The sequence below is a fragment of the Mustela erminea genome, chromosome 14 (assembly GCF_009829155.1).
Source record: "Mustela erminea isolate mMusErm1 chromosome 14, mMusErm1.Pri, whole genome shotgun sequence".
In the NCBI taxonomy this organism is placed as follows: domain Eukaryota; kingdom Metazoa; phylum Chordata; class Mammalia; order Carnivora; family Mustelidae; genus Mustela; species Mustela erminea.
In genome coordinates, this window is record NC_045627.1 from 81,379,240 (window position 1) to 81,403,953 (window position 24,714).

Below are 24,714 nucleotides of genomic sequence, written 5' to 3' on the forward strand. Positions count from 1 at the left end.
TAATGCCTGCCTCATGATAGCCACATCCTAATCCCTGAACTCTGTGAATATCTTAGTTACATAGCAAAGGGGACTATGGGAGCAGATGGCATGCAGTCAAAGTTGCTAATCAATTGATTGTAAGATAGGGAGACTATCCTGTGTTGTATGGATGAACCCAGTGTAATCGCAGGGGTCCTTCAGAGTGGAAGAAGGAGGCAGCAACGGGGGTCAGAGTGATGTGATATGAGTAGGATTCTACTGGGTGCTGCTGACTTTGAAGTTGGAAAAAGGGACCAGAAGGACACAGGCATTGGAAAAGGCAAGGAAACAGGTTCTCCCCAAGAGCCTCCAGAAGGAACACAGCCCTGCATTCCTTGATTTTAGCTTAGAAGACCCATTTGGACTTGTCACCCACAGAACAGTCAGACAATAAATACATTCATGTTCTAGCAAGCTGCTAAGTTTGTTATGCAACACTAGAAAACCCATACTCTCTAGTCCCCTTATAATCACTGAGAACATCTCTACTCTCCATATCCCTAACTCTAAAATTCCTTCCTCTGAACCCTTGCCTCCATTTGTTTGCTGCGTGGTCTTAACAAGTTCCTTAACTACTCCTTATGTTCTTTAGTCTCTGCCTCCACACGCACATACATTTCATTTTCCTTCTACTTGTGCACATCTTCTAGCAGAGCTGCTGACACACGGAGAGGTCTCCAACAGAGTAGCAATAGTAATAGTGGTTTTTACTGTTATTACACCAAAGGGACTTACCTCTATAGAACCTAGAAAAATGCTTCTCTTACAAAGAATTCTTTTGGAAACTTTTGTGAAATTGAATTGAAAGTGTGTTGACAAAAAAACAAAGCAAAACAAAACCACGTAGAACCACTTCCTCAAGATTATGCTGAGTGAAATAAGTCAAGCGGAGAGAGTCAGTTATTATATGGTTTCACTTACTTGTGGAGCATAAGGAGTAACATGGAGGACATTAGAAGAAGGAAAGGAAAAGTGAATTGGGGGAAATGCGAGGGGGAGATGGCCCATTAGAGACTGTGGACTCTGAGAAACAAACCAAGGGTTTTGGAGGGGAGGGGGATGGGGGGTTTGGGTGAGCTGGTGGTGGGTATTAAGGAGGGCACGTATTTTTTTTTTTTTTTTTTTTTTTTTTTTTAAAGATTTTATTTATTTATCAGAGAGAGAGAGGGGGAGAGAACAAGCACAGGCAGACAGAATGGCAGGCAGAGACAGAGGGAGAAGCAGGCTCCCTGCTCAGCAAGGAGCCCGATATGGGACTCGATCCCAGGACGCTGGGATCATGACCTGAGCCGAAGGCAGCTGCTTAACCAACTGAGCCACCCAGGCGTCCCAAGGAGGGCACGTATTGCATGGAGCTCTGGGTGTGGTGCATATACAATGACTCTTGGAATAGTGAAAAAACAAAACAAAACAAAACATTTCCTCATAATTTCTGGCAAGTTTTAATGAAAAAAAACTTAAAAATATTAATTAAACCTGGTCAATCCCCTTTTTAAGTATATATTATAAAATGGTGTCACCATAAATGCCTTACATCTCTGGTTGATTTCCTTTTGAGAACTCAGATGTTTGACCTTTATCCTTCTTCTCTGGCTTTTTGTCTTTAAATACAAACTACATTGGTTTCAGTCTCATGATGTTTCAGTGACAAAGTGAAAACTATGTTTCTTAAAGGATGACGTGAACCCGTCAACACATATACAAATTGCTTAATTAAGAACAGCTCCTAATTTACATTCAGCTGACCAAGCTGTATGTCTTTAAGACCTTCATATTGATTTTAATTTTATTTTCTTCAACATTTTAAAAGAACAAGAGGCCCCTTGGCTCAAAAGATTTACTAACCTTTCCTTCTATAGGGTTTTTATTGCCTCCTGAAGCGCATCTCTAAGATCTTTGTCATTCGTGTGGGACCGTCACATTAAGAGCTTGTGAGAACTCAGAATATAATTAAATGTTGTAAACAGCAAATAAAGTCTTAATGTGAAATGAGGATTTTATTTAAATTTAATTCGGAGCTCTGCATGAGCATACTATAGATGGGATTAGGTTAATTTGCCTGGGTTTTAATTAAGAGATCACTGAAATGAAAAGACATATGGTGAAATTTGTAGCCAGGCTTGGGGGCTGGGGCTCATATCTCAGTTCAATGTAATTTGTGATCTTAACCAAATTACTCGACCCTTCAGTTTTATGTTATTATTACTCTAATCTTTTTATTATGGGATGCGGCATATATAGGATAATATAGCAAACTCACTCTCCAGTTTTAACTAATCTTCTTTGCCATATTTGCTATAGATTTTTTTTTTGTAAGAAATAAAACATTACCGATCTCTATAAACCCCTGCCTCTTCCCCTCCCCCACCCTAGTTTTTCCTTCTTTCTAATGAATAACTTTTGTCATGAAGCTAGTGTCATTCTTATGCGTTAGATAATCTTACATGTTTTTAAACATTGCATAAACGGTATTCTACTGTGCATAGAATTTTTCAAAACTTCCCTCTTTTATATAGTATTTTGAGACTTATCCATGTCGATGTAGTTCTTATTTATTCAGTTGAAATGCTTTGCTACTTACAATGCCATGCTATCTACAAATATATCACAGTTTGTTTTTCCATCCTCCTTTCAATGGATTTTTGAAATTGCTTCTAGTTGTTCACTTTAAGGAAAAAAGTGCTGTAGCAAACATTTTTCTACATGACCCGAGGGAGACTTTTCCTAGACTAGAAACATAGATACACAGTTGTTAGGAGTTGGCACACGTACATCTTAAACTTCCCTGATCTCGTCACGTTGCTCTCCAGAATGATTCACACACAGCAGCTGTGTGTGAAAGTCCCGTTTCTCCACATTCTCACTGCTCCAATGGTACCCAAGATCACCCCTTGGTTCAGTGATTTCCTAAAAAGACTCACAGAACTCAGAAATAGTTCTTACTATGGCTATTGCTTACTATAGTAAAAGAATACAAAGCAGGATCAGTAAAGGAAAAGGGCACGTGGAATCAAGTCTGGGAAGACCTGGCATGAGATTCAGAAGTCCTCTGCCAGTGAGTTGTATAGGACAGGCTTATTCGTTTGGCAACTAACTGCAGCAGTACCTGTGAAACATAGTCTGTCCTGGGAAAGCTCACTTGAGCCTAAGGGTCTGGAGATTTTATTTTATTTTTTATTTTTTTATATTTAATTTTAAAAATTTTTAAATAAACATATAATGTATTTTTATCCCCAGGGGTACAGGTCTGTGAATTTGCCAGGTTTACACACTTCACAGCACTCACCATAGCACATACCCTCCCCAATGTCCATAACCCCACCTCCCTCTCCCAACCCCCTCCCCCCAGCAACCCTCAGTTTGTTCTGTGAGATTAAGAGTCACTTATGGTTTGTCTCCCTCCTGACCCCATCTTGTTTCATTTATTCTTTTCCTATCCCCAAAACCCCCATGTTGCATCTCCACTTCCTCATATCAGGGAGATGATATGATAGTTGTCTTTCTCTGATTGACTTTCTTCACTAAGCATAAGACCCTCTAGTTCCATCCACATTGTTGCAAATGGCAAGATTTTATTTCTTTTGATGGCCGCATAGTATTCCATTGTATATATATATACCACTTCTTCTTTATCCATTCATCTGTTGATGGACAGCTAGGTTCTTTCCACAGTTTGGCTATTGTGGACATTGCTGCTATAAACATTCGGGTGCACGTGCTCCTTCGGAACACTACGTTTGTATCTTTAGGGTAAATACCCAGTACTGCAATTGCTGGGTCATAGGGTAGCTTTATTTTCAACATTTTGCAGAACCTCCATGCTGTTTTCCAGAGTGGTTGCACCAGCTTGCATTCCCACCAAGAGTGTAGGAGGGTTCCCCTTTCTCCACATCCTCGCCAGCATCTGTCATTTCCTGACTTGTTAATTTTAGCCATTCTGACTGTTATGAGGTGGTATCTCATTGTGGTTTTGATTTGTATTTCCCTGATGCTGAGTGATGTGGAGCATTTTTTCATGTGTCTGTTGGACATCTGGATGTCCTCTTTGCAGAAATGTCTGTTCATGTCCTCTGCCCATTTCTTGATTGGATTATTTGTTCTTTGGGTGTTGAGTTTGATAAGCTCTTTATAGATTTTGGATACTAGCCCTTTATCTGATATGTCATTTGCAAATATCTTCTCCCATTCTATCAGTTGTCTTTTGGTTTTGTTAACTGTTTCCTTTGCTGTGCAAAAGCTTTTGATCTTGATGAAATACCAATAGTTCATTTTTGCCCTTGCTTCCCTTGCCTTTGGCGTTGTTCCTAGGAAGAAGTTGCTGGGGCTGAGGTGGAAGAGGTTGCTGCTGTGTTCTCCTCAAGGATTTTAATGGATTCCTTTCTCACATTGAGGTCCTTCATCCATTTTGAGTCTATTTTCGTGTAAGGAAATGGTCCAATTTCATTTTTCTGCATGTGGCTGTCCAATTTTCCCAACACCATTTATTGAAGAGGCTGTCTTCTTTCCATTGGACATTCTTTCCTGCATTGTCAAAGATTAGTTGACCATAGAGTTGAGGATCTATTTCTGGGCTCTCTATTCTGTTCCATTGATCTATGTGTCTATTTTTGTGCCAGTACCATACTGTCTTGATGATGACAGCTTTGTAATAGAGCTTGAAGTCTGGAATTATGATGCCACCAACTTCGGCTTTCTTTTTCAATATTCCTTTGGCTATTTGAGGTCTTTTCTGGTTCCATAGAAATTTTAGGATTATTTGTTCTATTTCTTTGGGAAAAAAAATGGGTGGGATTTTGATGGGTATTGCATTAGATGTGCAGATTGCTTTAGGTAGCATAGACATTTTCACAATATTTGTTCTTCCAATCCAGGAGCATGGAACATTTTTCCATTTCTTTGTGTCTTCCTCATTTTCTTTCATGAGTACTTTGTAGTTTTCTGAGTATAGATTCTTTGCCTCTTTGGTTAGGTTTTATTCCTAGGTATCTTGTGCTTTTGGGTGCAATTGTAAATGGGATTGACCACTTAATTTCTCTTTCTTCTGTCTTGTTGTTGGTGTAGAGAAATGCAATTGATTTCTGTGCATTGATTTTATATCCTGACACTTTACTGAATTCCTGTACAAGTTCTAGCAGATTTGGAGAGCAGTCTTTTGGGTTTTCCACATATAGTATCATATCATCTGCGAAGAGTGATAGTTTGACTTCTTCTTTGCCGATTTGGATGCCCTAATTTCTTTTTGTTGTCTGATTGTTGAGGCTAGGACTTCTAGTACTATGTTGAATAGCAGTGGTGATAATGGACATCCCTGCTGTGTTCCTGACCTTAGCAGAAAAGCTTTCAGTTTTACTCCATTGAGAATGACATTTGTGGTGGGTTTTTCATAGACGACTTTGATAATATTGAGGTATGTGCCCTCTATTCCTACACTTTGAAGAGTTTTGATCAAGAAAGATGCTGTACTTTGTCAAATGCTTTTTCAGCATTTATTGAGAGTATCATATGGTTCTTGTTCTTTCTTTTATTAATGTATTGTATCACATTGGTTGATTTGCGGATGTTGAACCAACCTTGCAGCCCTGGAATAAATCCCACTTGGTCGTGGTGAGTAATCCTTTTAGTGTACTATTGGATCCTATTGGCTAGCATTTTGGTGAGAATTTTCACATCTGTGTTCATCAAGGATCTTGGTCTGGAACTCTCTTTTTTGATGGGATCCTCGTCTGGTTTTGGGATCAAGGTGATGCTGGCCTCATAAAATGAGTTTGGAAGTTTTCCTTCCATTTCTGTTTTCTGGAACAGTCTCAGGAGAATAAGAATTCTTCTTTAAATGTTTGGTAGAATTCCCCTGGGAAGCTGTCTGGCCCTGGGCTTTTGTTTGTTTGGAGATTATTGATGACTGTTTCAATCTCCTTACTGGTTATGGGTCTGTTCAGGTTTTCTATTTCTTCCTGGTTCAGTTGTGGTAGTTTATGTGTCTCTAGGAATGCATCCATTTCTTCCAGATTGTCAAATTTGTTGGTGTAGAGTTGCTCATAGTATGTTCTTATAATTGTTTGTATTTCTTTGGTGTCGGTTGTGATCTCTCTTCTTTCATTCATGATTTTATTTATTTGGGTCCTTTCTCTTTTCTTTTTGATAAGTCTGGCCAGGGATTTATCAATCTTATTAATTCTTTCAAAGAACCAGCTCCTAGTTTCCTTGATTTGTTCTATTGTTTTTTTGTTTGTTTGTTTGTTTTTGTTTCTATTTCATTGATTTCTGCTCTGATCTTTATGATTTCTCTTCTCCTGCTGGGTTTAGGCTTTCTTTGTTGTTCTCTCTCCAGTCCTTTAGGTGTAGGGTTAGGTTGTGTATTTGAGACATTTCTTGTTTCTTGAGAAAGGCTTGTACCCCTATATATTTTCCTCTCAGGACTGCCTTTGCTGTGTCCCACAAATTTTGAACCATTGTGTTTTCATTATCATTTATTTCCATGAATTTTTTCAATTCTTCTTTAATTTCCTGGTTGACCCACTCATTCTTTAGAAGGATGCTGTTTTGTCTCCATGTATTTGGGTTCTTTCCAACTTTCCTCTTGTGATTGAATTCTAGCTTCAGAGCATTGTGGTCTGAAAATATGCAGGGAATGATCCCAATCTTTTGATACCAGTTGAGACCTGATTTATGACCCAGGATGTGATCTATTCTGGAGAATGTTCCATGTGCACTGGAGAAGAATGTGTATTCTGTTGCTTTGGGATGAAATGTTCTGAATATATCTGTGATGTCCATCTGGTTGAGTGTGTCATTTAAGGCCTTTATTTCCTTGTTGATCTTTTGCTTGGATGATCTGTCCATTTCATTGAGGGGAGTGTTAAAGTCCCCTACTATTATTATATAATTGTCAATGTGTTTCTTTGATTTTGTTATTAATTGGTTTATATAGTTGGTGCTCCCATTTAGGGGCATAGATATTTAAAACTGTTAGAGCTTCTTGTTGGACAGACCCTTTGAGCATGATATAGTGTTTTTCCTCATCTCTTATTATAGTCTTTGGCTTAAAATCTAATTGATGTGTTATAAGGATTGCCACCCCATCTTTCTTCTGATGTCCATTAGCATGATAAATTGTTTTCCACCCCCTCACTTTAAATCTGGAGGTGTCTTCAGGTCTACAATGAGTTTCTTGTAGGCAGCATATTGATGGGTTTTGTTTTTTTATCCCTTCTGATACCCTGTGTCTTTTGATTGGGGCATTTAGCCCATTTACATTCAGGGTAACTATTGAGAGATATGAATTTAGTGCCATTGTATTGCCTGCAAGGTGACTGTTACTGTATATTGTCTCTGTTCCTTTCTGATCTACTACTTTTAGGGTCTCTCTTTGCTTAGAGGACCCCTTTCAATATTTCCTGTAGAGCTGGTTTCGTGTTTGCAAATTCTTTCAGTTTTTATTTGTCCTGGAAGCTTTTTATCTCTCCTTCTATTTTTGATGATAGCCTAGCTGGATATACTATTCTTGGCTGCATGTTTTTCTTGTTTAGAGCTCTGAATATATCATGCCAGTTCTTTCTGGCCTGCCAGGTCTCTGTGGATAAGTCTGCTGCCAATCTAATATTTTTACCATTGTATTTTACAGACTTCTTTTCCTGGGCTGCTTTCAGGATTTTTCTCTTTGTCACTAAGACTTGTAAATTTTACTATTAGGTGACGGGGTGTGGACCTATTCTTGTTGATTTTGAGGGGGGGTTCTCTGCACCTCCTGGATTTTTTTTTTTTTAAGAGGGGGAACACAGCAGGAGGAGTGGGAGAGGGAGAAGCAGGCCTCCCGCTGAGCAGGAAACCCATTGTGGGGCTCGATCCCAGGACCCCAGGATCATGACCCGAGCCGAAGGCAGATGCCTAATGACTGAGCCACCCAGGTGTCCCAGCCCCTCCTGGATTTTGATGCTCATTCCCTTTGCCATATTAGGGAAATTCTCTACAATAATTCTCTCCAATAAACCTTCTGCCCCCCTCTCTCTTTCTTCTTCTTCTGGAATCCCAATTATTCTAATGTTGTTTCGTCTTACGGTGTCACTTATCTCTTGAATTCTCCCCTCATGGTCCAGTAGCTGTTTGTCTCTCTTTTGCTCAGCTTCTTTATTCTCTGCCATTTGGTCTTCTATATCACTAATTCTTTCTTCTGCCTCATTTATCCTAGCAGTAAGAGCCTTCATTTTTTATTGCATCTCATTAATAGCTTTTTTAATTTCAACTTGGTTAGATTTTAGTTCTTTCATTTCTCCAGAAAGGGCTTTTATATCTCCAGAGAGGGTTTCTCTAATATCTTCCATGCCTTTTTTGAGCCTGGCTAGAACCTTGAGAATCGTCATTCTGAACTCTAGATCTGACATATTACCAATGTCTGTATTGATTAGGTCCCTAGCCTTCGGTACTGCCTCTTGTTCTTTTTTTTGTGGTAAGTTTTTCCACCTTGTCATTTTTCCAGATAAGAATATATAGAGGAGCAAATAAAATATTAAAAGGGTGGCAAAGACCCCAGGAAAATATGCTTTAACCAAATCAGAAGAGACCCCAAATCGTGGGGGGGGAGAAAGGGAATAAAAAGAAGTTCAGAAAAAAATAAAAATAAAAAAACCCCCAACAAACAAATAAAGAAAAAATATAATAAAGAAAAAAAATATATATATATTAGACTGGTGACTAGAACCAGGTCACCCACTTAATTTTGGGAGTATTTTTGTCTTTTAGAAGAAACTACCCCCCAAAATTTTAAAGAATAAAAAACATACATAAGGATAAACACAATGAAGGGATGGAATATGCCTCTAAATATGTAAAAACATTTTCTTTAAATTTCTAAAAAAGGAGTTGATAAAGTAAGTTGGTTGGGAGAATAAAGAAAAAGAAAATGGAGAGAATTTGCTTAGGCTGGAGACTAGAACAAGCCCAGAGTTAGAATTAGGGTGTCTTTTGATCTATTAGAAGAAGTTGTACCCCAAATTTTTTAGAGGAAAAAACCCCGTGTGTATACAAAAAATAAAGTTAGATACAATGAAGGATAAAATGTGACTATAATAATGAAGGTTCAAAAAAGATCATTTTTTAAAAATGAAAGGTATTGTTAAGATAAACTAGTTAAAAAATGTTAAAAAAGGAAAGGGTAAAAGTTAAAAAAATTTAGCAGAAGAAAAGAAATAAAATTAAAAAAAAATTAAATTAACTGCAAGACTAAAGAATCATGGGGAGAAAGCCATGAGTTCCATGCGTTGCTTTCTCCTCCTCTGGAATTCCGCTGTTCTCCTTGATAAGTGAACTTGGTCTTGGCTGGATTTCTTGTTGATCTTCTGGGGGAGGGGCCTGTTGTAGCGATTCTCAAGTGTCTTTGCCCGGGGCAGAATTGTACCACCCTTATCAGGGGCGGGGCTAAGTAATCCGCTCGGGTTCGCTTTTGGGAGCTTTTGTTCCCTGAGCGCTTTCCATAGAGTTCCGGAGGACGGGAATACAAATGGCGGCCTCCCAATCTCCGGCCTGGAGGAACTGAGAGCTCGGCCCCACTCCTCAGTGCGCCCTCAGAGAAAAGCGCTCAATCACTCCTGTCTCCCTGGCCTCCGGCCTCACTCCGAGCTCACCGTGACTGGTTCAAGGTAACCCCGAGTTGGGAGCTCACTCCTGGCTCTGTCTCTGCAGCCGGCTTCCGGGCTGGAATACCTGTGAGCTCTGCGACTCAGACACCCCCGATCATTCTGTGACCCTGCGGGACCTGGGGTTACGCAGACCCCGCGTGGGCTTCGCCCCGGTTTAGCCTCTGGAGCGATGTCCCTCAGCAGAACAGACTTTTTTTTTTTTTTTTTTTTAAAGATTTTATTTGTTTAACAGAGAGATTGATCACAAGTAGGCAGAGAGGCAGGCAGAGAGAGGGGGACTCAGGCTCCCTGCTGAGCAGAGAGCCAGATGTGGGGCTCGATCCCAGGACCCCGAGATCATGACCTGAGCCGAAGACAGAGGCTTAACCCACTGAGCCACCCAGGCGCCCCAGCAGAACAGACTTTTAAAAGTCCTGATTTTGTGCTCCGTTGCTCCGCCGCTTGCTGGGAGCCGGCCCCTCCCCCGCCATGGTCTATCTTCCCATTGCTTTGGATTCACTTCTCCGCCGGTCCTATCTTTCAGAAAGTGGTCGACTTTCTGTTTCTAGAATTGCTGTTCTTCTTCTCTTCAATCTCCCATTGGATCTGTAGGTGTTTGCAATGGTTTGATAAGCTATCTAGCTCATCTCCTGCTACCTGATGTCGTCTCAGCCTGCTACTTCTCGGTCATCTTGACTCCTCTCTCCAGGTCTGGAGATTTTAATGAGGGCTGGCGATGTAGGCACATATTGTCTTTATAACTAGCTATAGTTCCTGAAACTCCTGACCTGCAGAAGGAAAGTGGACTTGCATCAAAATTCACAGTGTGTGCACAAATTACCTAGACAGCTGGTATATAGCACGTCTAGAGTATGTAAAATGCCATCTCACTTAAAGCCTAAAGAAGAGAGGCGCTTGGGTGGCTCAGATGGTTAAGTGTCTGCCTTCAGCTCAGGTCATGATCCCTGCCTCCTGGGATCAAGTCCCACATGGGTCTCCCTGCTCAGTGGGGAGCCTGCTTCTCCCTCTGCCCCCGCCTCTCTCTGTCTCTCATGAATAAATAAATAAAATCTTTAAGAAAAAATGTAAAGAAGATTCCATTGGCTCTGTTCTCAGAAGCCAGGTCATGTTAAGCAGATCCTCATAAGAATGTATAAGAGTTGAGCAGTCAGGCTGGCTAAGTTAATTTTCTGCACACTTGCCAACTTGATATTTTCATTCAAAAATTTTAGCCAATTTGATGAGTGTGAAATAGAATCTCATTAGTATTTTAATTTGCATTTTCTTGATTGCAGGTGAGACTGAGTGGGTTGTCCTGTGAATCGTTCATTTTTGTACCTTTTTTTCAATAGGATTTTGGTCTTTTCCTTATTGACTTGCAATTCTTTCCACATTTTGAGTATTAATTCTACAACAGATATGTGTTTTGAGTATCTTTACCCCATCTGTAACTTGACTTTCCCTTATATTCCTAGTTTTCTGAAAGTTATTTTCTACAAACTCATTGAATACTATTGAATGTACTTCTTCCTTGGGGCTGCTGTGACACAAACCTGATGACTCAGAGCAACAGAAATTCATTCTCCTCCTTCAGTTATGGTGGCCAGAAATCTGAAAGCATCAGCAGGTGTGTTCCTTCTGCAGGCTGTAAGGGAGAATCCATTTCATGCCACTCTTGTATCTGCAGTAGTTGTCAGTGAACTTGGCAGCCTGGGCTAGGAGCTGCATTTGTCTAATCACAGAATCAATTTTACCATCACCATCTCTTCTGCTCTGTCTTCTCCTTGTGTTTTTTTAATAAGGATGCATCATTGGTAATGCAGGATGATCTCCTCATCTCGAAATCTCATAATTGTGTATGCAAGGACTTTTTCCAAATAAAGTAACATTCACAGGCTTGGGGTTAGGGCAAGGACCTGTCTTTTGGGGGATCACCATATAGCCCAGTACGATTGAGAGGATCCTTTCATTTTCCTCTTTAATCAGACAATGCAATGTATTTCTAGATATTGTAACCTTGAACCATTCTTGCTTTCATAGGACAGATTCTATCTGGCCCTAATGTTTTCATAGCCTCTCTCTCTTTCTCTGTGTGTGGTAGAGTCAGATTCAATCCTCCTTTATTTAGCATTTTTGCCTCTGTGTTCATAAATGAGATTAGACTGTAATATATTTTCTCAACCAGTTTTGGTTTCATGGTCTTATAAAACAATTCAGAGCACCTTCCTTTTTTGCCCCTTAGCGTATAGAATAGTTTGTGTGAGGCAAGGAAACTTGCTGTCAAAGTCATTTGACCATCCTGAGGCTCTGTTTCCTTTTAGGTCAAAGGAGAATATATGCTGGTACCAGCTCTGGGGGTAGTTGAGGAGGTTTAATGAGGCTTTTGGTGAAGGGGCTGACACCCAGGGGATGTTGGTACTGAAGGTGACACCTGTTGGTACTGTCGGTACTGAAGGTGACACCTGTTCTGAAGAATGCCTGACTTGGTAGTTGTCGATGCCTCCCCAAACTGTCCTCTCTGGAGATTTCTCCAAGGTTAGCCCAAATTTGAAGGGAGAAGTGACTGGTGGTGAGGAAAGAACACGGACCAGAAGACAGAAAGTCCGATGTGGCTGTTTACTGCCTGGGCAGCCCTGATCATGGCTCTTGTCCTGCACTTTTCTGCTTTGGGACAGTTTTCTTTTCTGTTTTCGAGCAGTTTGAGTTCTGTCTATGCTGCTTCCAGGAGTCAGCATGAGTAGGTGACTCGGGGAGATAGTCTTTTACAAAAACATCTCTAAATCCCACAAAATGTTCCCAAGAGGCTTTGCTGCTATCTACATCTTCGTGCATTGTCTCCCTGCCCGAAGAGCCAGCCTTGCTGGTCACTTTGTCCCCATCCCCTCCATTCCTTCCACTCAAGGAGGACTTTCCTCATCCCAAGGGGACAAGAAACATTGTCCGTTCATGGACCAAGCAGATTTGTCTTTTAGAAGTGTTCAAGTGTGATTAGGAATGATATTTAATGAATAATAAGAACTACCATTTGTTGAGACCCTGTTCTGCTCAATGTACCCTGAGCTCATTAGAAAAATCCCACCAACCCCCGGAGTCCTCATTTTATCAATTAGGACACTGGTACTTGGAGAGATGAAACAACTTGGCTAAGGTCACAGAAATGCATACATTTATTTAATTCTTACATTTATTCCCCTAATCTCGCCAAACCACAGACTTGCCCAAAAGTAGCTGGTGGAGATCCCAGAAGGTCTCATTCAGAGAAGAAGAGTCTGGGTGCTCCAGGCGTCTGAGCAGCTGATGGAGTGAGCGGGGGTCTGACTGATGGCAGCTGGAACATCATGGAATCCGTCAGGTGAGTGACCTGCTTATTGATCTCTATTTCCTCAATGCTGCTTGCCATGCAGAAGCTCCATGTACATTAACTCGCTTGATCTAAGCATCAGTGCTAAAGAAATAGAGACAATTGAGCTCATCCAGTAGGATCCAAAACACTAACTAGTTCAGGCTAGTAAGGCATGAGTTAACATCCTAACCACACCTAGCTTCATCAGAAACCTGACTCACGAAATAGGACAGTGATGGTTCAGCCTGCTCCGAAGGTCAACAGATCCTTCGCTGGTGTCCCCAGAGCTCTGAGGCCTGATTAATGTACCTCATTAGCCAGTGTAATTGAGTCTTGTGAAATCCACAGCCTCAGCCACAACGGGAACAGGAGGCACCCAGTTAAACATGGGCATCGACCCTGTTATTAATGAGGCTCCCAAAAGTTTTCAGGCATTTTCCAAAATTGCAACCTAACTTCTGTTTGGGTTGGTTTAAGGAGAAATGAAAACAAATCAGACTGTCAGACTAGCTCCTTACAACTGGTAGAAAGGATTCAGAAGAAGTCATTACCCAGTCGCAGAAGCCTTTCCTGTTCCGTCTCTTAACAATGGTAATGAGGGAAACAGATGCAGAAGGAATGGCTTAGTCATGATGTATGTCATCCTGATGCCTTTTTATCACTGAGTGACAGGATGCCTGAGAGCCTGGCAGTATTACTTCTGGAAGGCAATTCTTCAAGGAACCAGGTCGCTTTAATTGCTATTTGTTTAAAATAGCATCTTCTACTTAACTAACCCAATTTGGGGGGCCACATCTCCAGGCTTTCAGAGTGACCCACACAGCGTTTCTTTGGGATCGTCTCCCAAAGATGATCTCCGCTTTCATCAGAGCTGGTTTCCTTAAGTGTTGATTGAATGACTCTAAGATTCCAGAGGTTGTAGCCCACATCTGATTTGGTTCTGTGTCCCCCACGCATGGGGGAAGTTTGCTGAGCATGGCTTAAAGTTCTGGAAGAGAAACTTAGTCTAGATTGCTTTCTGTCTCTGAGATGGGGGCTCGGTACCATCTGGGCTGCAGAGATGCCGAAGACATGGTTCTGCCCTTCCAACAGCTGAGCATTCGAGTCAGGCTGAGAGATAGGCTCTGCGTCGCAGGCTGCCAACGTCTGGTTGGCTGGCAGGTTGTGGGTGTCTGCGGTGCAGCGTTGAGCAAATGTTGAGATCTGGTCTGGGCTCCATGGGGAAGACACTGTGCTCAAATGTGACCTCTTTCATGAGCAAGCGGGTGGCAGATGTCCGAGTGCAACCTATTTCTCATGCCGGGTTCAAGGAGCATAAAAAAAGGCAGGGCGATGCGGCAGGTGTCCAGGAGCGCAGGAACCCTGTAAACACTGCTCAGTGGGCATTCCATCGAGGTTGGGAAGACCTTCCCCCTCGAGGGCCCGTGGTCATTCTGGCCTCTCCAGACAGACAGCCTGCCCGTCTGGAGGCAGGACACAGCTTCCTACACAGCTCGGGCACACATAACGGCCGCTGGCCCACGGAGATGCCCCCGCCGTCCAGGCAGAACGGCTCTTTGGTCACCTTGCAGCGACTCCCACACCTGCTTCCCACTGCTGGCAAGCCCTGGACGCTGCTTGCTCTTTGTCACCTTGTAGGATCTGTCACACAGCAGAGCTTGCCAATTCAGACCTGATGAGGGGTGTTGTTTCTTACATCTAGATTCAGCTTTGAGGAGCCCTCCGAGTTTGTTGACGGGGCTGGATTCTTATGGGGACTGTGTACACCGAAAACCTTACCATACTGTCCAGCGTATGGAATTCAGAACAAGACTGGCATTAAACCATAAAATAATTCAATTTTTTGAAATGACATGAAGCTTTCCCACCTGCTGAAATGTAAGCAGTTTTTTGTGGAATTGTAAAATTTCCTTTCTGCCTCCCTGCTCTGCCGGAGATGTATTTGTTTTGCTCTTTGGCTGTTTAGTCCTGGCTGTGGTCCTCCCTCTCAGACAGGTTTGGGTGTGACAGACAAAGAACAGCGCTTTCTCTCATTCTTCTGGTCTTGCCCATAATCACTCCGCACTTTGGCTGTTCTCACTCATCTCGGAAGAACATGCTTTGTAGAATCTCTTATCCATGTTGTTCCCAGTGGCTTTTTTGCTCCGCCCCCCACAGACAGCTGGGGAGGAGGCTAGGGAGGGAGGGAGTGGGGCAGGGACCATCAGCAGCACAGACAGAACAAGATCAGCGATGTGCTTGACACCCAGAAAGAGCGGGACTCATCCCCACTGCTCTGCTGCCAGGAGACCCGAGGCTGCCAGAGTAGAGCATCTCCGGCTGGTCCGGTAGCTTCTCAAGCTGTCCCCACACTGCATGAAAGCCATCTTGAGTCCTCCTATGGCCCAAAGCAGTGTGTCTGCTCAGCTGAAAGGAGGGGTTGGGGAAATTCCTTGGCACGAAATAATTCCTATTGTAACACTCTGAAAAGACAGATTTCTCCCCTTCTGTTTCAACAAATACAAGAAGTCAGTTCCATCTGCCGCCCTGCCCTTGAATAAAGAGTTCATTGGTAGCCAGCACTTCTGATGTCTACCCGTGGAAGCCGAGAATGTTCATGGTGTCACCTGAGTTCTTACCCAGAGAGGTGAAGCTAGAGGGCTGGGTGGAGGCGCTCTCCTGGCCTCTGACTTATTTTTTCCCCAAGTGATGTCAAAAAGCTTGTCTCTGCCTTCGTGTTTGTTAGTAAAACACATGACTGAGACACGCTCATGCCAGCCATGAGACTCAACACACAGTTCTTGTCCGTGGGTCCTGGCCTGGGTGGCACATTGGGAATCCAGAGGCAGCTTCTGTCCTGGGCATCTCGCAGTCCAGTAAGCGGGGGAGAGACATAAGCATGTGTGCGCCAGTGCGGTAAGGAGGGATGGGCCCTGAGCCATCCTTCACTTCTTTCTCGGATGTTTCCCTGTTTCACTCGTTGTCAAACCCAGCGTCTTGCGAATGGCCAGCCAGGCTCTGCATCCTTCCCCCCGCGGGGTCTCTGGACCTGGTGTCTTGCTCACTCTCTCTGCTCCAGCTCAATGTGCCTCCTGCCCTAAGCCACGTCACCATCTGTTGCTCAGCTTGGAATGGAAGGAGCATGGTCGCTCCTTCCCTCCCTCAACTTTGTGCTCACAGGTTACCTGCTCACTGAGATCTCCCCTGTCCCCCTAGTTTAAATTGGGCGCCTCCTCCACACTCCCCTGCTCTGGGCCCAACTTTCCCTGCTCTGTTTCCCTCATTGCTCAAATCACTGTCTGGCGTACTCTGTTTCCTTCACGTGTTTGTGTTTTGTCTGTTGTCCCCAGCAGAAGTGTCCCCTCTGCACGGCAGGCATTTTTGTCCATTGGTTGCTGGGGTGCCCGGTATGCGGTAGGTCCTCTGCGAGTATTTGCCGGAGGAACGAGTGACTGGAATGACTGCAGGAGGGCAACGTCATGTGGGAACAGGGAGCGGCTATCATGAGGGACAGGTGGGCATGTCGGAAAGGTTTTGGTGGTGAAGACATGACTTCTGAGCTGGAGGCTTTCCAGGCGATGGCAGATGAGGACGGGGAGCAGCTGGGTTGCTCCCAGAAAGGCCCAGGGGCCTGGAAGAGAAAATGTAAGAGCGCATACTTGTTACAGTGACCATTTCAGGACCTTTATGTAGTGTGTCCCCAGAATTTTTATTTTAAATGACTCATCATCGTCTTATAAAGTCTGATGTTTTTTGTAGGCTTAGCTTAAACTGTATCGAATACTGCTCTGTAAACCAAACTTTATATCAGAAGTTTAAAATTTGAGGGACACCTGGATGGCTCAGTGGGTTAAAGCCTCTGCCTTTGGCTCAGGTCATGATCCCAGAGTCCTGGGATGGAGCCCCACATTGGGCTCTCTGCTCAGCAGGGAGCCTGCTTCCCTTCCTCTCTCTCTGCCTGCCTCTCTGCCTACCTGTGATCTCTGTCTGTCAAATAAATAAATAAAAATCTTTATAAAAAAAAAGATTAAAATTTGTAACTTGAAAATGTGGGGTATTCTCATCCATTCTAGACTGATTCCTCAGATACCCAAAGGCATAAATCTCCACACATAAAACTGTAGAGCTGGAGACCAGAGACCAGATTTGTTGGGTATTGATTCTCACAGGGAAAGGGAATGAAACTGTCAGTGTTGAGGCAGCTGGCTGGGCGGGGGTTGGGGGGGGGGCTCTGGCGACTGTCAACCTGACACCTCTCAGAGGGGAAGCTGGCTGACATAGCGTCTGGGCTGTGTCTCTGAGTAATGGGATGAGGTGCTGTACGAAATGTTGGCTTGGCCTCTCACTCCTCGGGAACTCAAATATCACGGATGCAGTGATGGCAAATTCCTTTAGGATTCTCAAGAAAATTAAATAAAATGTCAGGAATTCAATGTCTGCTATTTCAAAAACAACAAAACTTTGCAAACTTGTCACGTAGTGCAGGAGACAGGGCACTAGATTTTGAGGTCTACACCCGGGGTTAAAATTCTGATTCCATCCCAACTAGAGGATGTTATGCTGAGCGAAATAAGTCAATCAGAGAAAGAGAATTATCATATGATCTCCCTGACATTGAGAGGCAGCATGGGGGGATTTGGGCGGTAGGAAAGGAATAAATGAAACAAGATGGGATCGGGAGGGAGACAAACCATAAGAGACTCTTAATCTCACGAAACAAACTGAGGGTTGCTAGGGCGGGGGAGGGGGCTAGGGAGAAGGGGGTGGGGTTATGGACATTGGGGAAGGGATGTGTTATGGTGAGTGCTGTGAAGTGTGTAAACCTGATGATTCACAGACCTGTGCCCCTGGGGCTAATAATACATTACATGTTAATAAAAAAATAAAAAATTTAAGAAAAAATTCTGATTCCATCCTTCAGACTTTTGACCAAATGACTTTTCTGAGTCTGGCTTACCTCCGATCCAAACAGTAGGCCTGGGGTGTGACAAGGCCCGACACAGGCGCTTGAAAACCATTCGTGAAATTGCAACCTGGAAGTTATAATTCAGGCAGACACGCATGAGCATTTTGTAAATAAAAAGGCAGCTAAATCTAGAAAATATTAGTCAAAATGATGGAGTGCAAAGATTACAGAAAGAGATGCCAATGACTGGAGAACAGCATTTTATATTCTCTAATGTTATTGATGAAGTTGGTGTTCATTACTACAACACTGATTCACTTGGGATTGAAAAGGGATTCCATATGCCATGCTACCAGAGCGAAGTCATCATTCATTACTGTTAAAATAAAATCATTAGGATGACATATTGCCAACAGAAGGAACACAGTCACAAAGATCCAGAAAAATAAAGAGTTCGTGAGTGAGCTCCCATTGGTGGGAATGCCTGACTGATTGTGATCCCGCGGCCCATTCTTTACCCCAGACTCAGCACCAGACACTGGAAGGAGAGAACAAGAAGGGGAAAGGTAATGTTTGGGGAGAAAAGACAGGAGTCCTGTGTCCTTGAGTGCCCTGATGTCTTTAACCTCTGTGCTGGACAACGTGTCCTAATTTTTGGCTGACAAGTATCCAAACCCCTTTCCATGTCTCAAAAATCCCCGACTTTTGGTGGCTGGGGAGGAGGCAGGGTCCCTTGGGAGAGGATGACAGGGCCATGTCCTGCTCTTGAAGATCCTGATGACAGAGCTCGATCTCTGGTCTCATCTGCTTCCTGGGAGTATGAGATAAAGACCAGCTCATGACTGAACAGGGTTTAGGGAATTTGTGGGACTGGGTACTTGCTGTTGGCAAGAGACCTGTATTTACATGGAAGTGTGATGCAGCATGTCGAATTTAGAGAATGAAGTACGCTGGCTTGGAGTGTGGTTTGCAAGGGAATTAGTGATGGGATTTGGCCATAAAATGAGGTAGGTCATACAGAGGAGAGCGCTTCCCGAATTGTAAAGTACTAGAAACATGCTGGCTCATTTTCATCTTCTACTTTCCATGATTATTTACAGACTAAAGGAGATGGTATCTACCTAGGGTTGCCTTGATGATGACATCCAGTGCTGGCAAAAACATGCAGGAGAATGAATGGGGGCCTTTGATAACTTGTAGGAGGATGGGAAATTGGTGCTGCTATTCTTGGAGGGCATTTTGTCAGCCTTTAAGGAAATGAAATATGCACGTACTCAAAGACCCAGCAGTTCCACTCAGGGATATTTCTTCCCAAACCAAGACCCGTGTACAGAGATGTCTAGCACAGCATTGCTTGAAATAACAAAGGGTTGGAAATAAGCTATATAGCTAGCAGCAAGAGGGACTGATACATGTGGCAAATGTGTAAAATCTCCAGAGTCTCTACAAGAGTTAAAAAGAATCGTCTATTTACTAATCAAGCCCAAAAAGAGCCCACAGGAAAAAAAAGATTAAGACTTGAACAGTCACTTTCACTTCATTCAGTGGCTGAAAAATGTGTACGAAGATTGTCAAGTTCATTGGTTATCAAGGAAATTTAAAGTAAAACCATATTTTACAATTATGACATTGACACAAGTTTAAGTCCGACCATATCAAGCCTTTGAGAAGCTGGGAGCCACTGGGACGCTCATCGTGTTCCGGGGGGACTGCCAGTTGCTGCAGCCCCTTTGGACGTCAGTGTGGCATCAAGTGTAAGTCGGAGATGTGTGTACTTCTAACCCAGCCATTCCGTTTTGTGGCATAGAGATGCTCCTGCCTGTTTGCTTAGGAACGTCCCTATAGCTTTGTTTGTCAAACACTGGACACAGTCCAAGTGTCTGAGGATGAAGAATGGATAAATAATGATGCAGGGTTACGAAAATTAATACATGGCAGTTATAAGCATCTGCAGGAAAGAATTGTGCATAGACTATTGAATTCTTTTTTTTTTTTTTTTTAAAGATTTATTTACTTGGCAGAGAGAAAGATCACAAGTAGGCAGAGAAGCAGGCGGGGGCGGGGGGGTAGCCGGCTCCCTGCAGAGCAGAGAGCCCGCTGCGGGGCTTGAACCCAAGACGCTGAGATCATGACCTGAGCAAAAGGCTAAGGCTTAACCCACTGAGCCACCCAGGTGCCCCTAGACTATCAAATTCTTAAAAGTTGTATAAAAATGCATGTAATTGCCTTTACGTAAAGTTGAAAACCATGAGAAACCAGACCATAGATTATCAGGAATATATGATGTGTATGGCAAAACTAATAAAGATAAGGAAAGGATAAGCAAGAATTTAGGATACAGTTATTTACAGAGGAAGAAAGGTTGGTTGAATTGGGGAGTCACCCTGGGTTTCTGTGATACTAGCCATCTAATGGCCAATGGGGGACTGCTCTGTGTTCATTTTATTGTCAACTTCAATACTCCTTATATATAACAGAAAAAAAATTTATAAAGCTCAAACATGTAGTATTGAATGAAAAAAGTAAAAAGTCAAATGAGATACCCAGCATAATCTTGTTTGTGGGGGAAAAACCCACACTAGTAAATTATTGTTAAGGATGCCTTTAGATGTAAATAAGGTCATTCAGGAAAGTTATATGTTCGATCAGAGTGTGAACATGTAGTGGAATGGGAATGGAATTAGGAGTTGGGTAAAGGGGATCAAAATAAATTTTGAAATATTAAGGATAAAAATGGGGATGTTGGTGCTAATACGCGAGAAACCGATGAAAGTGGCTCAGAGAAGCACATCACAGTGATTTTGTGCATCCGAGATTCCAAAGGATAGAAAGACAGCTTTGCAAACTGCAATCACCAAAATCAAACTTTAATTCTTAAAATAAGTTGTGCTTGTCGTTAGGCGGAAGTGTTACGCCATGGATTAAAAGTAGAAAGTATATGGATCACATTTTCCTTATCCATTCGTCCTTTGAAGGGCATCTTGTTTCTTTCCACAGTTTGGCGACCGTGGCCATTGCTGCTATAAACATTGGGATACAGATGGCCCTTCTTTTCACTACATCTGTATCTTTGGGGTAAATACCCAGGAGTGCAATGGCAGGGTCATAGGGAAGTTCTATTTTTAATTTCTTGAGGAATCTCCACACTGTTCTCCAAAGAGGCTGCACCAACTTGCATTCCCATCAACAGTGGAAGAGGGTTCCCCTTTCTCCAGATCCCCTCCAACACATGTTGTTTCCTGTCTTGTTAATTTTGGCCATTCTAACTGGTGTAGGGTGATATCTCAATGTGGTTTTAATTTGAATCTCCCTGAGGGCTAGTGATGATGAACATTTTTTCATGTGTCTGATAGCCATTTGTATGTCTTCATTGGAGAAGTCTCTGTTCATATCTTCTGCCCATTTTTTGATATGATTGCCTGTTTTGTGTGTGTTGAGTTTGAGGAGTTCATTATAGATCCTGGATATCAACCTTTTGTCTGTACTGTCATTTGCAAATATCTTCTCCCATTCCGTGGGTTGCCTCTTTGTTTTTTTGACTGTTTCCTTTGCTGTGCAGAAGCTTTTGATTTTGATGAAGTCCCAAAAGTTTATTTTTGCTTTTGTTTCCTTTTCCTTTGGAGACATATCTTGAAAGAAGTTGCTGTGGCTGATATCGAAGAGATTACTGCCTATGTTCTCCTCGAGGATTCTGATGGATTCCTGTCTCACGTTGAGGTCTTTTATCCATTTTGAGTTTATCTTTGTGTACGGTGTGAGAGAATGGTCGAGTTTCATTCTTCTACATATAGCTGTCCAGTTTTCCCAGCACCATTTATTGAAGAGACTCTTTTTTCCACTGTATATTTTTTCCTGTTTTGTTGAAGATTAATTGACCATAGAGTTGAGGGACCATATCTGGGCTCTCTACTCTGTTGCACTGGTCTATGTGTCTGTTTTTATGCCAGTACCATGCTGTCTTGGTGACCACAGCTTTGTAGTAAAGCTTGAAATCAGGTAACGTGATGCCCCCAGTTTTATTTTTGTTTTTCAACATTTCCTTAGTGATTCGGGGTCTCTTCTGATTCCATACAAATTTCTGGATTATTTGCTCTAGCTCTTTGAAGAATACTGGTGGAATTTTGATCAGAATGGCATTAAAAGTATAGATTGCTCTAGGCAGTATAGACATTTTAACAATGTTTATTCTTCCGATCCAAGAGCATGGAATGGTCTTCCATCTTTTTTGTGTCTTCTTCAATTTCCTTCATGAGTGTTCTGTAGTTCCTCAATTACAGATCCTTTACCTCTTTGGTTAGGTTTATTCCCAGGTATCTTATGATTCTTGGTGCTATAGTAAATGGAATCAATTCTCTAATTTCCCTTTCTGTATTTTCATTGTTAGTGTATAAGAAAGCCACTGATTTCTGCCAAGATGCCCTTCAACGGACAAATGGATAAGGAAAATGTGGTCCATATACACTATGGAGTATTATGCCTCCATCAGAAAGGATGAATAGTAACTTTTGTAGCAACATGGATGAGACTGGAAGAGATTATGCTGAGTGAAATAAGTCAAGCAGAGAGAGTCAATTATCATATGGTTTCACTTATTTGTGGAGCATAACAAATAGCATGGAGGACATGGGGAGTTAGAGAGGAGAAGGGAGTTGGAAATTGGAAGGGGAGGTGAATCATGAGAGACTACGGACTCTGAAAAACAATCTGAGGGGTTTGAAGTGGCGGATGGGTGGGAAGTTGGGGTACCAGGTGGTGGGTATTATAGAGGGCACGGATTGCATGGAGCACTGGGTGTGGTGAAAAAATAATGAATACTGTTATGCTGAAAATAAATAAATTTAAAAAAACAAAAACAAAAACAAACAAACAAAAAACCCTCCTTACACTGTTGGTGGGAATGCAAGCTGGTGCAACCACTCCGGAAAACAGCATGGAGGTTCCTCAAAAAGTTGAAAATAGAGCTACCCTATGGCCCAGCAATTGCACTACTGGATATTTACCCTAAAGATACAAATGTAGTGATCCGAAGGGGCACGTGCACCTGCATGTTTATAGCAGCAATGTTCACAATAGTCAAACTATGGAAAGAACCTAGATGTCCATCAACAGATGAATGGATAAAGAAGATGTGGTATATATATACAATGGAATACTTGCAGCCATCAAAAGAAATGAAATCTTGCCATTTGCTACGATGTGTATGGAACTAGAGCATATTATGCTTAGCAAAATAAGTCAATCAGAGAAAGACAATTATTGTATGATCTCCCTGATGTGAGGAAGTAGAGAGGCAACATGGGGTATTTGGGGGGTAGGAAAAGAATAAATGAAACAAGATGGGATTGGGAGGGAGACAAAGCATAAGAGACTCTTAATCTCACAAAACAAACTGAGGGTTGCTGGGGGGAGAGGGGAGGGAAAGAGTGGTGGGGTAAGTGGGGACATTGGGGAAGGTAAGTGCTATGAAGTGTGTAAACCTGGCGACTCACAGACCTGTACCCCTGGGGCTAATAATACATTTTATGTTAATAAAAAAAGATCCTCATCATGAAAAAAAAAAAAAAAGTAGAAAGTAAAGCTATTTGCCACTGTGTCTTGACTCCTTAGTCACAGATCTGTCATAGACTGAAATGGGTGCTCAATTTCCTTCTCCCCTCTTTTTAAGATACTAGGATTGAGTCAAAACAGAGCTCTTCTCATGGCTTTGTGGTCAATGACACCACCAGCATTCAGAGCCGGGGTTTCTGTTGGCTCTGCCTTCTCTTGCCATAGTCCAACTTTTGCTCACCTAGACTCTGTCTCGGGATTCTTCTGCTTCTCAGTTACCACCAGCCGTTGTCCCATCACACCCAAACTAGATGTGGCTTCTGCTGTTTACTCTGTGGATAGCTGCTCAGTTCCTAATTGATTCATTTTCAGCCTGGCCTCAAATTCAACACCAATATATTCTTTCTAAAGAACATTAAAATAATTTAATAATCACCAAAGTGATAAGGCAGAAGGAAAACCCATTATAATAATTAGGAAAAATGAAAGTGTCCTTATTTTCAGGAGATAGATATTTAGAGAACCCTGGAAAATTAAGTGGACAGCTATTAGAACTAATAAGACAATCTGTTCAATGGGGCGAGGCAGATACAAAATAAATGTATAGATATCAAAATCATCTGTAAATGCCAGCACAAGGTTAGTTAGGAAGCTTGATGGGGAAAGTGCCATTCTTTTATTTTATTTTTTTATTTTTGACTGCTTTAAGAATAATAGCAATAACATTAAAAATTGTTTATGTTTCCTGAAAATAATGTAAATATATGGAAAGCACTTCACTTATATTACCTCACTTAATCCTAACATCAACATCATATGGTTATTATCCCCATTTACAGATGAGAGAAACCAAAGCTCAATGAAGATAAGTCACTTGCCCAAGGCCACACAAGTGATGAGGACCAAAGCCAGCCCACGGGGCCACACTGTCTTACTCAGGACACTCTGTCCTTTTTTTTTTTTTTCACCAAATAGTATTTTTTTCCCTTGACTTTTTAAATTTAAATTCAATTTAGTTAACAGGGTATTATTAGTTTCAGGGGTAGAATTTTGTGATTCATCAGTTTCAGATAACACCCCAGTGCCCTCCCTAATGCCCATCCCCCAGTTATCCCATTCCGGCCCCCCCCCGCCCCCCTGCCGCCGCACTCTTAACAGCCACCTTTCCTGAGCTTGCTTGTCTGGGTCCAGACTGTCACAAGGTCCCTCGTGAAAATAATCCCATCTATTTTGGGCCCCTCAGCCTCTAACCCTGGGCTGGACCCTTTCCAAAGGGCTTGGGGTGGACCCCTCCACTGTCCTTGACA

The 24,714-nt window shown here is 42.4% G+C and overlaps 1 long non-coding RNA gene across 1 annotated transcript in view; it reads left to right on the forward strand.

The window, feature by feature from the left end:
* The window catches only part of LOC116573424, an 84,923-nt gene that overhangs the window by 29,754 nt on the left and 30,455 nt on the right, over window positions 1-24,714 (forward strand). The window contains exon 3 of the long non-coding RNA XR_004278787.1: window positions 12,845-12,984. This is a non-coding gene — a long non-coding RNA (uncharacterized LOC116573424). The remainder of the gene's footprint in view (window positions 1-12,844; window positions 12,985-24,714) is intronic.